Here is a 14,289-nt window from a genome sequence, read left to right as displayed (position 1 = left end):
AGGGGACGCTGACAAGTCCAGGAGGTCCGGGAACCAGATCTGTCTCGGCCACGCCGGTGCGACGAGGATCATCCTGCACCGGGAACACTTGAGTTGGTTGATGAGTCGCAGCAGCAACGGCAACAGTGGGAATGCATACAGGAACAGGCCGTCCCAGGGGAATGAGAAGGCATCGCCCATGCTCCCCGGCTGGGGAAACCTGCTGGCGAACCTCTGGCACTTGGTGTTCGCCGCCATCGCGAATAGGTCGAACTGGGGGTTGCCCCATCGTTGGAACAGACGGTCTACTTGATCCTGCTGCAGTTTCCACTCGTGGCACGAGCGCAGCTCCCTGCTGAGTGAGTCGGCGATGGTGTTCTTTATTCCTGCCAGGTGGAAGGGCACCAGAAACATCCCCTGGGCGACGGCCCAGTGCCACAGATCCTGGGCATCCTTGGAGAGGGCCGGGGATCTGGTGCCTCCCTGCTTCCGGATGTAGAACATTGTGGTGGTGTTGTCGGTGAAGATCCTCACCACCTTGCACTTGATGGACGGAAGGAACGACCTGAGGGCCCAGAACACGGCTCGGAGCTCCAGGACGTTGATGTGTAGTGATCTCTCCTCCGGGAGCCAAAGGCCTCTTGCGTGGCGATCTTCAGTGTGCGCTCCCCATCCCTCCGGGAGGCATCCGTCGCCACCGTCTCCTGATGTGCCGGGGTCTGGAAGTCCGTGCCCGCCGCCAGATGCGTGCGGGTGCCCCACCACCGGATCGCTTGGCGGAAAGTCTCATTGAGCGGGATCCTGTCTTCGAAGCTGCCCGCCGCTTGCATCCAACGGGCATCGAGGAACTCTTGCAGTGGACGCATCCGCAGCCTGCACAGGCGCACTAGGTAGATGCATGAGGACATCATGCCAAGAAGGGACTTGATGGACCTCACCCTGGCCACGTCCAGGACCAACAAGCGCTGCACCTTGCCCAGGATGCCCTTCGTCCTTTCCTCCGACGGAGACGCCAATCACGCTACTGTGTCGAGCTTGGCTTCCAGAAACAGTGCAACCTGCGACAGGACCAGGTGGGATTTCGAGAAGTTGATTGAGAATCCCAGATCCGTGAGCAGTTGGACAGTCTTCGCTGTGTGCTGCGACGGGCGCGACGGTTGGGGTGTGGAATCCTCCTCCTCCACGGGAACCTCGTCGGCACCACCATCGCTCTCTTTGTCCGCCTCGTTGGGATCCCTCCCGTGGGACCGGACCTCCTCGAACTTCTTGTTCAGGATCTTCACGACTCCAGCCAGCTCCTCTTCAGAGGCTGTTTCCGTGTCCGTGATGGCCACGGCCCCCCACCTCTTTTTCCACTGGGGTTCTCACGGGGGTCTTATCGATGGATTGAAAAGAGGATTCCCTCCGCGGTGGCAAGGAAACTCTGGGCCCCGAGGTCGCCTCCACTGGGGTAGCCTCCACAGGCTTCGCCAGGGCCGCCACGACTCCCTCGATAGAGGCTTTAGTCGGGTGAATCAAGGCCTTCACGACCTTAGGCGCGCTTGAGGCCTTCACCTTGGGGGGGGGGGTCACTGCCTCGCTCCCACTCGGCTGTCTCCTTCGGGATCGACCGGGACCTCTCCAGAAGCTTACCCGGGTTCTCCGATTTCCTCTTCACCGAGCCAGAGCGTTGCCTCGTGGTTGATGGCGTCGGTGAAAGTGCGCCTTGCCTGGCAGCCGAGGAGCCCGACCGTTCGGCGCTCCCGGTGCCCGCGGACTAGTGGTGCTTTGCCTTTTGTTGGGCCCCCGTCGCCGGAGCGCCCTCACAGGACTTAAGAGACCGCTCAGACTTCTTCCTCTTCTCACCTGCTGGGCTCTTTCCTTCCAGCCAGTTGGTGAGGCGGATCGGACGGTCCCTCATAGTCCGTTCCGACATGTTCTTGCAAAACGCACAGTCCTTCTCCACGTGCGTCTTGTCTTCGTGAAGGCAGTAGAGGCATCTTGAATGCTCGTCCTCCTAGAAGACATTCTGCAATCCGCATCCAGTGCAGTTCCTGAACAGCTTGGATTCAGGCGTTGAGCTTCCTTTGTCCTGGGACATATCCATGGGGTAGGCCTCAAGATCATCTGGAATCCTCCAAGAAGCGTAACTCGTCAAAAACTTCACTCTTGAGGGGCGTAGAAAATTCTGAAACGGGTCCCCGTTGATCGGAAGTAGAAACGGTGGAGCTTGAGGCTCAATTGACCGAAAAAATGAGATTAAACTCTTTGAAAAATCGCAAAATGCAGTAAAAGCTCGAGAGCTATAGCACGAGGACTCCCAACACTTGAACGTGCGGTAAAAATCTGAGGATGGCTGCCAGGGGAGGGGCTTAGGGAGAGGGGAGTCATTGGCTGGGGGCAGTATGACCCAGAGACCAGTGACTAGTTACTACTAAGAAAGACAGTTCAGAAACAAAACTGAAACTGATTTTTTCTTTACCAAGGATTCCCAGCCTGACGATGGCGAATATTCATGAGCATGTGAATCCATGCCAGACCTCATGCTGGAGAAGTACGAAATAGTTGAACGTTGCCTACAAGAAATACAGGCTTGGATGTGTGTGAACCAGCTACTGCTGAATGCCAGCAAAACAGAAGTGACTATTCGCTTCAAAGCACCATCTGCAGAGGGAGCATTTACACTCCCCATGTTTCCGGGGACACAGCTGAATTTCTCCAAGAAAATAAAAAATGTAGGCTGTGTCTGGGAGGATAACATGGGAAGTGGAGCTCAGGTTAGTGCGAAGGTGCAAGCAGCATTCCACTCACTATGCTTATTGAAACATATCCTACCATTCATTGCGAATGAGGACAGAGCGGTAGTCATTGGCACTCTGGTCAACTCGAGGTTAGACTATAGAAATGTATTGCTGTCGGGTATATCAGCCTATCAGCTGCGAAGACTGCAGGTGGCCCAAAATGCAGCGGTTCGGCTGGCGTATAGGTAAAAAATCAGCTCCAACCTCTAACTTAAGAAGAGCCCTACCTTGGCTGGCAGTAAAGGAGATAATTGAGTTTAAGGTACTCTGCTTGGTGTATAGGTGTGTTAACAAGACAGGACCAAGATATCTATCAGATAAAATCAGAAGACATGTTCCTACCCGACAATTGCGCTCAGCAGATCAAAATCTGCTTCATATACCCCGCACCAGGTATATGAGCAAAGGGGACCGCAGATTCAGCGTCTACAGTCCAAGAGCATAGAATAAACTACCCAGAGAAATCTGTGAGATTAAAACCCTACCGGCATTCTGGAAGGCCGTGAAGACCTATCTGTTTTGTTAGAACCCTCCTGGACCTTATCTGGTGTATTTCAATCTCATATGATTAAGTGGATTAAGACATGGGCCTCATTACGAGTATGGAGGTAGCCATGCCGCTTTCAGCGGCATGGCTCCCGCCATACCGGGTACCAGGTCCGGGTTCCTGGAATGGGGAAATAGCGGGCCATTCCGACCTTGGAGGGCCCAATATTCCCCCATTCCAGGAACCCATACCCGGTACATCCCCATGGGGAGGATGCTAACCACGGGCCCGTTAATGACGGGCCTGTTGTTAGCATACTGGTCTGCTAGCAGGTCCCGCTAAGGACGCCTGGTTTTACCAGATGTCCTTAACAGGACCCGCGAGCAGACCTCGTAATGAGGCGGTAGAGGGTTAACAGCGCCGGCAGCTCTACCAGCGCCGTTAACCCTCTAACGCCTGGGTCGTAATGAGGCCCATAGTCTAGTGGCAATTGATACATCTGCGCCGAATTATGATTGAATTTGTCTGGTGCGCGCTATAAATGTAAAAAAAAAAAAAAAAAGTCGCTGCTCAGCATGATGTCATTGTGTATTTACCTGATCCGACTCTGCAGGTTGCGGATGAGACCCCTTCAGGAATTCCTGGACGCTTGGTGGATCCAGGTGTCCAGAAGCTTCGCAGACAAGATTGTTCTCGACAAGGAGTTCCGTCGAGCGATAAGGTGGTGGGGCGTGCGCTCCAGCATCGCCGGGGGCACAGATTTCCAGAGCCCCCCATACCAAGAGACAGTCACCACAGACGCTTCCCTGGAGGGCTGGGGAGCCCACACCGGACGTCTCCACGCCAGAGGCCTGTGGTTACCATAGGAGAGGGATCTCCACATCAATGTCCTGGAGCTGCAGGCAGTGTTCTGGGTCCTCAAGTCGTTCCTTCTGTTACTCAAGGGCAAGGTGGTGGAGGTCTTCACGGACAATACCACCATGATGTTCTACATTAGGAAGCAAGGAGGTACCAGATACCCGGCGCTCTCCAGAGAGGCGCAGGACTTGTGGCGCTGGGCTGTCAGCCAAGAGATGTTCCTCATTCCTTTTCACCTAGCTGGAGTCAAGAACACCATCACCGACTCCCTCAGCAGGGAGCTCCGCTCTTGCCATGAGTGGGAACTTCGACATGATCAAGTGAACAGCCTCTTCCTCAAATGAGGCAGACCCCAGATCGATCTGTTTGCGACAGCGATGAATTCCAAATGCCAGAGATTCGCCAGAAGGTTCCACCAGCCGAGGAGCATGGGGGGGACGCGTTTTCCTTTCTGTGGGAAGGCCTGTTCTGCCGGCATTCCCCCCCCCCGTTGCCTCTCCTGCTGCGAGTCATCAATCAACTCAAACGGTGGTGATGCAAGATGATCCTCGTTGCCCCGGCATGGCTCAGTCAGATTTGGTACCCGGATCTGCTCAGCCAGTCAGTGTTACCTCCGGTCAAGCTGCCGGTGATTGTGGATCTGCTCACCAGAGAAGGAAGCGCAATCCTACATCACGACACAGGATCACTGAACCTGAAGGCTTGGCTCCTGCAGCCTTAGGGTTTGGAGTGTACGAGCTGCCGGCGGACTGTGGGGAGGTCCTTACCAGGGCCAGAGCATCGTCGACTCTTTGTTGCTACGGGCACAAGTGCAAACATTTTGCAAAGTGGTGCCGGATGCAGAAGATCAACTCTCTGAATATCTTGGCTCCGCACATTCTTACGTACTTGTACTTGGTCAAGGCAGGGCAGACGCACGCCTCTATCAAGGTGCATCTGGCAGCTATCTCCCGCTACACCAGGTCTCCAGGACGGTCTTCTCTTTGGTCCCACCGTCTAGTCAAGGAGTTCCTCAAATGACTGTTTCGATCATTACCGCCGGTGAAGGCCCCTACCCTGGCGTGTGAACTCAACGTGGTGCTGACAAGGCTCATGGGGGCTCCCTTCGAGCATATGCATCAGGCCCCTCTCAAGTTCCTTTCGTGGAAGACAGCTTTTCTCATGGCCATCACCTCTGCCAGGAGGGAAGGTGAGATACAGGTCCTTTCCTGCGAACAGCCTTAGCTGACTTTTCACAACACAACGGTGGTGCTGCGGATGCACCCCTCCTTCATGCCAAAGGTTCTGTCGGAATTCCACCTCAACAAGCCTTTGGTGTTGCCTGTGTTTTTTCCAAAAATGTTGTCGCCCGCTAAAAGGACTTTGCACTGGCTGGATGTGGCTTGTGCGCTGAAGTTATGTGGCACGCACAAAAAGTTTCCGGAAGACATCTCAACTATTCATGAACTTAGGTCCTGTGAACCATGGGAAGGCCTTGTCCAAGGCTTCCATCTCCAGGTGGCTCTCCGGCTGCATCACACACTGTCACCGGTTGGCAAACCAACCGCTGCCCGGCCGTCCGAGAGCCCATTCTACCAGAGCGATCGCTGCGACGATGGCGTTCCTGTCTGGTGTGCCCCTGCTGGACATCTGCAGGGCTGCTACGTGGAGGTCCACGCACACCTTCACAAGATTCTACTGCATCCACAGGGATTCCAGAGAGGAGTGCAGGGTTGGCCAAGCAGTGCTACGCAACCTGTTCGCTTGAAGGTGAGCCTGTTCCGGAGGGAAGAGTATTTGCTTCTGTAGAGCCTTGCCACCTCCTGTGGTTGTGTAAAGTTGTACTGCTATGTATTCTTTATTCATGAGCATGTGAATCCATGCCGGACCCCATGCCAGAGAAGGAACAAGTTACTTACCTGCAACTATTGTTCTCCAGCATGGGTCTGGCATGGATTCACATGCAAACCGTCCCTCTTGCCCCTCTATGGCTCCTCTTGGTCATACTGCCACTTTATGGGCTACTAAATCTGAAGATCTCTGCCAGCGGAGGGGTTTAGGGAGAAGGGCAGTCATTAGCTTTGGGCAGTATGACCCAGAGCTCAGTGATTGGTTTATCGGAGAAAGACAGTTTGTAAGTGAAAGTGAAACTGTTTTTTCTTTTTGATTCCCGGCCTGACGACGGGGAATATTCATGAGCATACGAATCCATGCCAGAGCCATTCTGGAGAACAATAGTTACAGGTAAGTAACTTGTTCGTTCTGATTCCGTTTGTATCAGAGGTACTCATTGCTACCCATGTACTCTCAGATCATGCAGCGGTTGAGTGTACACTTTCAGTTGATAGGTTGTCACCCGTTAGCAGGCCCACATGGAAGCTGCACGGCTGGGCCCTCTCAGATTTGGTGTTGAAGGGACTCCATAACTAAGGCAATAACTGATTTCTTTAGGGAAAATAGCACTGATACCGTTCCGACTGCCACGGTATGAGACCCTATGAAGGCAGTGATTAGATGGGAACGGATTACTCACACGACTGCTTGCACTTACAGGAATAGAAACCTAAGGTAGGCACTTTAGGGGGAGATGGCGCTTCAGAAATGCTTCATAAGCATTTCAATTCTGTCATGGCCAGGAAAGGCCTACGGGTAGCGCAAAATAAACTAGAAGCACACTTAGCAGGACATACGGCCAAAGTGATTATTTGTGCTAAGCAATCTTATTATGCCATGGGTAATATGGTGAATACCTTTCTGGTTCATAAATTGAAGGCCATACATACAACGAATACTATAGCAGTGCTGGTAGACTCAGACATAAATAATCCGTACAGGGAATCGGCGAAAAGGGAGGTTTCTGAACAATATTTTCCCACAGAATCTGCAGCAGCCCCCCCCCTCTCTGCGACGTACGCCTGACTACCAAATCAGGCTCTCGTCTACTGGTCAGGAGACCTTAGACACTCCCGTAACCACCGAAGAGGTTGCCATAGCAATAGTTTCTCTTAAACACAGGACCCCTAGTCCGGATGGTTTCTCAGCATCGTTTATACGATTTTTCAACCACAACTACTCAAACCTTTGACTAACTTATTCAACTTGTTCCCGGATTTAGGGAGGGTTACTCCTTCGATGGAGTCAACTACAATTTTAATACTTAAGCTGGGGAATCCCACACAGGACTGTCACCCGTACAGGCCAATTTCTTTGAACCTGGATGCCAAGTTGTACTCTAAGGTGTTGGCCTCAAGGTTGGGGACAGTTCTACCCCAACTGATAAATCCGGATCAGGCTGGGTTTATTCCAGAGCGAAGCACAATAGACAACATCAGATGAGTCTTGGAAATCCTTGACCTAGCCAGGAGAGGATAGTCTTGCCCTGGGAGTACTCACACTGGATGCTACTAAAGCATTCGACAGAGTGCACTGGCCCTACCTTTGTGAGGTTCTGCTTGCTTTTGGATTTGGCCCGTTGGCTAACTACCATTGACCTTTTACTCGAATAAGGGTTAATTGCCCCTGTCCCTATCGCTTATGGAACTAAGCAGGGTTGTCCACTGTCTCCTTTGATTTTTGCTCTTGTAATGGAGCCATTTGCGCAAAGGATCGGAGACAACTCGGAGATCACAGGACTGAGGTAGCTTGGGTGCAACACAAAATGCCTCTTTATGCCGATGATGTCCTGCTCATGTTAACTAATATACCAACCTCCCTTGAGGCTGTCATGTCTGAATTAAGATGATTTGAAGTGGCTTCTCTGTCAATTGCTAGAAATCCTTGCCATAAGTGTGCAATTGCCCAAGCAAGTCATTGCCGCTGCGAGATCCACCTGCCGAATTCCATGAGAATCTGACAGTATTGAGTACCTGGGGGTGAGGATTCCTGTTTCCCCGCAGGATGTATATTGGGTCAACTTCCCAGGGTTGCTTAAGGATCTTGCAGAAGATCTTAAACGTTGGAGTAAGCAGGAAATATCACTGATGGGACGAATCGCTGAAGTAAAAATGAATCTTTTACCCAGATTCTTGTATCTTTGTCAAGCCTTGCTAGTCAAGATACCCAACCTTGAAGTACGTATGCTGCAGCGTGGCGTCCTACAATTTAACTGGGTGGGCAAAAAGCCTAGAGTTCCAAAAGATGAAGTTTTAAGCGATGCCCGGAGGGGGGGAATGGCGGCTCTGGACCTTCTCAGGTATTATGTGGCTGCTCGGGTTACGCACATTTTGGCTTGGAGGTCCCCTCACAGATGGGTAGCTCTTGAGCAAGCCAACTCCTCCTGCCGGTTATCTTTCTTACCCTTTATCGACCATACTAAGCTCCCCGATCTGACACACACTTGAGCTCGACAAAGATCTTGCTGTATTACTGGCTCATGGCTTTTATGAATAAGGGGGTGAATCCGGGTTTCAGACCGTGCTCTCCAGTCTTTGATAATGCAGAATTCTCCCCAGGATTCTTTGGGAATAGTTTTTCAAATTGGCATAATGGGGGTCTGCATAGCTTGCATCAGATGTACCAGGAGGGCTCTCCTCTCTCGTGTCTGAATGTAAGGCTCAATTCTCACTAGCCGAAGGCGAACGATTTAGATATGGTCATATTCGGCACTGGATCTCACAACTGTGAGGAGCCAGATGACCCGCGAGGTGAGAGTATTGGAATGTACCCAACAGGATGGCGTAGATGGGGGTAGAATCTCATGCTTTTTTAAACTTTTGGGAGGCAACTTACTAACTGCCAGATCCTCCTACATTGCCATTTGGAAAGCAGATGTGGGACACCCTGTCAAGGATTTATGGGAAGAGATCTGGGCTAGAAACCATGCCTCCTATAGATGTGTAACCAATAGAGAATGTATGCATAAACTTTGCTACAGATGGTACCGGCCTCTGCTAACTTTACATAAAATGAATGCTGCTTTGAACTCGGCTTGCTGGAGGGGGTGCGGCCTCGGGAAGCTACTTTCATATGTGGTGGTCCTGCCAGGTGATCCACACTTTTCGTGTTGCTGTACTGTCTCACATTAAGGAGAGAACTGCAGTGGACTTACCCCTGGCTCCACTAGTTGGCCTATCGGGTCGCTCAGTGGAAGATGTGTACCCTAAATCGGGTTGCAGAGCACAATTGGCGACACAACTATTTTTAGCAACTAGAATATCAATAGCACGATCGTGGAAGGCTCCTATGAGGCCAGTATTGGCACAATGGTGGATTAAGGTATGGGACATTTTGGTTGATGAAAATGTTACAGCATGTGTAAAACAATGCGCTCCCTGGGTATCTAGATTTCTGGCTCCCATTTGTTGACTATTACCAGAATTTTCCCTCCCTAACTTTTAAACCGTCTCTACTTTCAAACTATTCCCTGATGTGATGTCCTTGGTGTGGTACTTTGTTATTTTAACAGGGTTATGCATTATCGCATTAGGGCCTCGGTGGTGGGATGGCTTGTTGGACCCGGGAATGTTGTCCATTATGCATTCAGCCATATTTTACTGTCTATGCATGTCTCGCATCCTTGTTTAAATAAAAGGTTTGGGAAAAAAGTTATAGAATTTTGCTTTTATACTTAACAGATACTTCATTATTCTGATATTGTGAAATGTGTAGGTTTAATTGAGCTGCAACAAGAAAGCTTTGTGACTTGACTAGTTTATATTTGTGTATGATTTTGTATTATCTGGGGAGATAGTTTATATTTGTGGCCTGTATTGTTTGTCTAATTGTGCATAGGAGACTTTTAAATATTCATGTTCGTGTGCACGGTTTGCTGGAAACCAAAGCACAAATGGAAAAATAAATAAAAAAGAATGCTAATCCATGCACTGGGAGAAATTGTTGGTGCAGGCCCGGGGCGCAATAGCCAGGGGGGTTCGCAATTACCCCGCTCCCTGGAGCCTCTGGAGGGGATTAAATTCCCCAGTTTGTGGGGCGGCACATTGCCGTGGGGAAAATTCTGCGGGTCAGGTGCTGCCGCTGCCCCTTCCGACTGTAATGTCACGTAGTACACAAGTACTACGTGACATTACAGAAGTCAGAGGCTCCCTCTGACCATTTTCGCGCCACTTGGGGTGGGGGCATAAGCACAACAATTAAAACACATCAGGTCCCCCTGCAGCTAAAACCAGCCCCTCCCATCACAATGCAGGCAGGAAACTGCTAATGGTGGGCCATTAGTCACTGAATGGTTTTGTGCTGACATTGTGGTGGGAGGGGAGGTGGTGTGGGGCGTGGGCGTGCACTGTAGGTGGCTTGCCTCTCCCAAAATAATACTTTAAAGCGGCGCTACTTGATTCATGCTGCTTCTTTTCCAAACTATATATCAATTCCACTTTAAACCACTTCCATGGCACTGGTGATGAGTTACTTCATTATGCTGATAATAGTTTTGATCAGTGTTGCCGAGTAAATATTCTTTAAGCCATGACCCAGTTTATTTATTTATTTATGCAATGTTTGTCGGGTACATGGACACAGATAATTTCTTTATTTATGCAATGTTTGTCGGATACCTGTATCCGACAAACATTGCATGAATAAATAGATAATCCGGTTCCATGTATCCTTATAACAAGTCAACAGTCAGACTTTACTGTATCAAAGCATACACTTGATTCCCCTTCAAAGAATTTTAAATTGATTGTTTATTGTGTTCGGGTGTCTCCTTGTCATTGCCCTTTTGGCTTAGGTTGCCTCCAAACCCCTTCAGCATCTTGTGTTCTTTGTTGGTTGTATATACTGCATCCTGTGCCATATTCATGGTCTCTTGGTGTGCCCAGTCCTCATTATCTGGAGCCTAAGTGGGACTGGGGCATACAATTGTCTTGGGCACCAATGAAAAAGTGGCCCACTGTTGCAAATGGCAATTCATTCCTTGTGTAACGGACTGTTTGACCTTGGGCAGGAGTCCCTTAATGGTGTAGTTTGGGAGTGGCGTGGGGTGCGATGCAGTGGGGTAGGCGCGCGGGGTGCGGTGGGGTTGGCACACGGGGTGCAGTGGGTTTGGCGCGCGGGATGCATTGGGGTTGGCGCGCAGGGTGCGTTGGGGTTGGCGCGCGGGGTGCGATGTGGGGGGGGGGGTGTATTCCTAGTGTTTCGCTCCAGGCACCAAATGGATTAGAAACTGTCCTGCTGAGGTGCGTTATAATTGTTTTCAAACAGACAACATAACTGTGGAAACCATGATGACCATTCTCCGTGATAAAGAGAGTGGAATTAACATGCAAGGAGGATTCATGACAAGTGGGAGTATGGCATCCATCCTGCCACAAGACTGCAGCCTACCTTGTGTTCACTTAATTACAGGCACGCCTGATCCAGACAGGTGTGAAACCATTGTTCGCTAAACACTACTTTCGCTTGGTATATTTCTTTACATTTATTAATGTTTTGGCTATAGAACAGTGATAAAACACACAAAAGTTATGAAATAGTTAAGGTGGCATTCATCACATAATATTGTCCATGCACGAAGCCCCCTAAACAGACCACCTTGAGTTAAGCATTTCCATAAAACATTCAGGGGCTTTGTTTCAGCAATATGGTGATTAGCGCTCTCTTAATATGGCATTCGTCCGCGTTGATGTGTCTACGTACATGGGGGAGTAAACAATTTTATGTTGGTGTCATGGAACAGAAAAGTCAAAATGTTTTAATTTATGTGATTTTTATTATTTTTTTATCCCAGCAATTAAACCACTGTACAGGGCTTTTGTAATCCTCGATAGCCTTTTAAATACTGTGCTTTCATTATGTGTCAGTGCAGAAGGGTGTTTCTGCTCAGTCCCGTGTGTGCCTCGGGCTCCTGTATTCCCACCACAGCCCCGCAGTGTCTGGCTAATCCCAGGAACAGATATGTTGGAGGGCGGGCTATCACGGTATATTTTAATTTCACGCTGTATGTATGGCTGTAGCCATCGAGTGGGCGTGGCTCAGAAGATTGCAATAAAGAATGACAAAAGCACACTTTACTCTTGCATTTGAAATCGGTGTAAGTCTTTAAAGTGTATGGCTATCTCTGCATTCGTTTCCCAAAAGCATTTGCAAATGCGACCATGTGTGATTAAGCTACAGTTGATTGGGACATATTGTTCAATCTATTGAGCTTCAATTATATAATCTATTTCATTTTTCAAGATTTTAATTGCAATTTGGTCATTTTCAATCTAGAAAAATCGAGCAGTTAAGAAAATCTCATTTTCTCAAGTGGTTGCAACCTAGGAGTTACCGGATGGCAAGAACACGAGGGAATGTTTTTGCCTTAGGTGCCATTTTTAATACAAGCCGAGTTCAATTTTACATTCCCTGCTATGCATGTTTGCAGCGGATTTAAAAAGAGTGAAATGCGCCAGCAAAAAATGGAGCGCTGTGCAAAAAAGGGGAGAATACAGACAGATGCTGCATATTTCCTGTATATATTATGTTATATGTATATATTATGCACAATGTATATTCTCCTTACTGTCCTGCATTATGTAACTTCTACGACGTATAACCACTACTTGTAAACATGCGTAACCTGTAAAGTTTAAAGTATCCTTGAACAACGCGCCCGGTTACCCTCGGGTCTGGCGCGCGCTATAAATAATAAACAACAAAAGATGGATATTGTGGAGAGGGTTGCAGAGGATGTTGCACATCACCCTCTGTATCATTAGATTACTTTGCATTATGTGGGGATGTTATCCTTCTTGGGGCAGGAATATAAAAAGATTAAAAATCTCAAATGTGTGTAAACCCAGTGTTCTGAGTACACGAAAGATAAGCATGTTATGCAGTCTGGCAGTGGCATATTGTATCTGCAGTGTGTTGCCTTAATACACCGATCAAGAACATGTTCAGTAGATTCTATGCAATGGGTACCGCCATGCGCCAAATGACACTTCACAGAAGAGTTTAGTAATGGCACAATTCCACAGGAAAACGTTCTAGTATATGCTGCTCCTGTGGGAGACAGATATAAAGGCCGATTTTACCGTGATGCGGAAAACGCCGTTTTAATCCAGGACTCAAAGCTCAAACGGTAGCAATATACAAGAATAAGCATCCCTTTGACTGAAAATCAATACTTTGGATTCTTCCATGACCTGAAGCATTGACTACATCATGTGTACAGTAACAGAAATTGGTTTGCACGTAAGGGCCGTTCGTAGAAGAGCGTGACCTGGAGTTGTGTGTGCAGATGAGTGGACGGGCTATACGCCCACCTGGTAGCTCTGGCCAATCCCTGAACAGAGATGTAGGAGGGCGGGCTATCACAGTAGATTTTCATTTCGGGCTGTACGTATGGCTGTAGCCATCGAGTGGGCCGTGACTATGAAGATTGCCGAACACACCGTCCCACAAGCTACCATGGGAGGCAGGATTGCATACAACACCGGCACAGGTATTATATATTTAGTCACTTACCCCAGAGCAGGGTCTGTGTAGTAGCTGCACAGCAGTTACTGCGTTTGCGAGCATTGCAGAGCCTGAACCGTACCGTATATGAGCTTCAGAGCAGCTATTGTGTCTATCATACCAACAACATGCTGCCCCGTAAAAACCAGATGTTTATAAAATCACGTACTTACAACATTTAATTTCAACAAGTTATAAGTACAATACAAGGAATTACAGCTTCAACGTGCATTCCTAGAGGTTGCAAAAAGGTTCCTCTTAACAATATAACAAAGGGGTGAGAACGTCTAAGTTGGTGGATGCTAAAAATGCAGATAAAATTCACTGCAAAAGCTGGATCGCATGCACTCACCTGTTGCCTAGAAACTGGACATGCGCGTTTCTTAAAGGGTAGTTTTCTAGTTCCCATTCGAGAAACGGACCATAGCAAGGCCCGCCTCCACTGCATCACGTGGGTTTCAACGTCCACTTCATCACGTGGGTCCCAACGTTCATTTCGTCATCTTTTCTGCATGAGAGGAAAGGCAAGGGGTTGCGGAGCCGGAGCGATTCCTCTGTTCCAAATGACATTTCGTGTAGTTGGTTGTTACTTGGTAAGTCTTAAAGTTATCTCTTGTTTTGATTGTTACTTTAATGCAGAGCAGCAATATTGGGAAGGGGCTATTTCTGTGTATTTTGGTGGTTTGTAATGTGCCTCGGGGTGAGGTTTACTTAAAGTACAGGCGGATTCAGTTTTGTTTTTTTTCGTTATTTCAGTGTTTTTTGAGGATGTGTAATGTGCATCACAGGGGTGTGGCAATGTTGAGGAGG

General features: G+C 48.9%; 1 protein-coding gene across 6 annotated transcripts in view; it reads left to right on the top strand.

Annotated features, from left to right (window-relative positions):
- The first annotated feature begins 13,336 nt into the window (after nt 1–13,336).
- Nucleotides 13,337–14,289, top strand: part of SOCS5 (suppressor of cytokine signaling 5) — a 120,801-nt gene continuing 119,848 nt past the window's right edge. For 4 of the 6 annotated variants that reach the window (XM_069608436.1, XM_069608431.1, XM_069608433.1 and 1 more), the window contains exon 1: nt 13,943–14,072. The gene's annotated coding sequence lies outside the window, so the exon portion shown is untranslated. Of the gene's footprint in view, nt 13,466–13,942; nt 14,073–14,289 lie in introns of those variants that run through there. The other 2 variants (XM_069608434.1, XM_069608437.1) reach the window with 2 other exon arrangements.

This window comes from Ambystoma mexicanum, chromosome 4q, assembly GCF_040938575.1.
Source record: "Ambystoma mexicanum isolate Mex_15411 chromosome 4q, UKY_AmexF1_1, whole genome shotgun sequence".
NCBI lineage: Eukaryota > Metazoa > Chordata > Amphibia > Caudata > Ambystomatidae > Ambystoma > Ambystoma mexicanum.
Note: the sequence above shows the minus strand (reverse complement) of the source record. Positions and strands in the feature narration are given on the sequence as shown.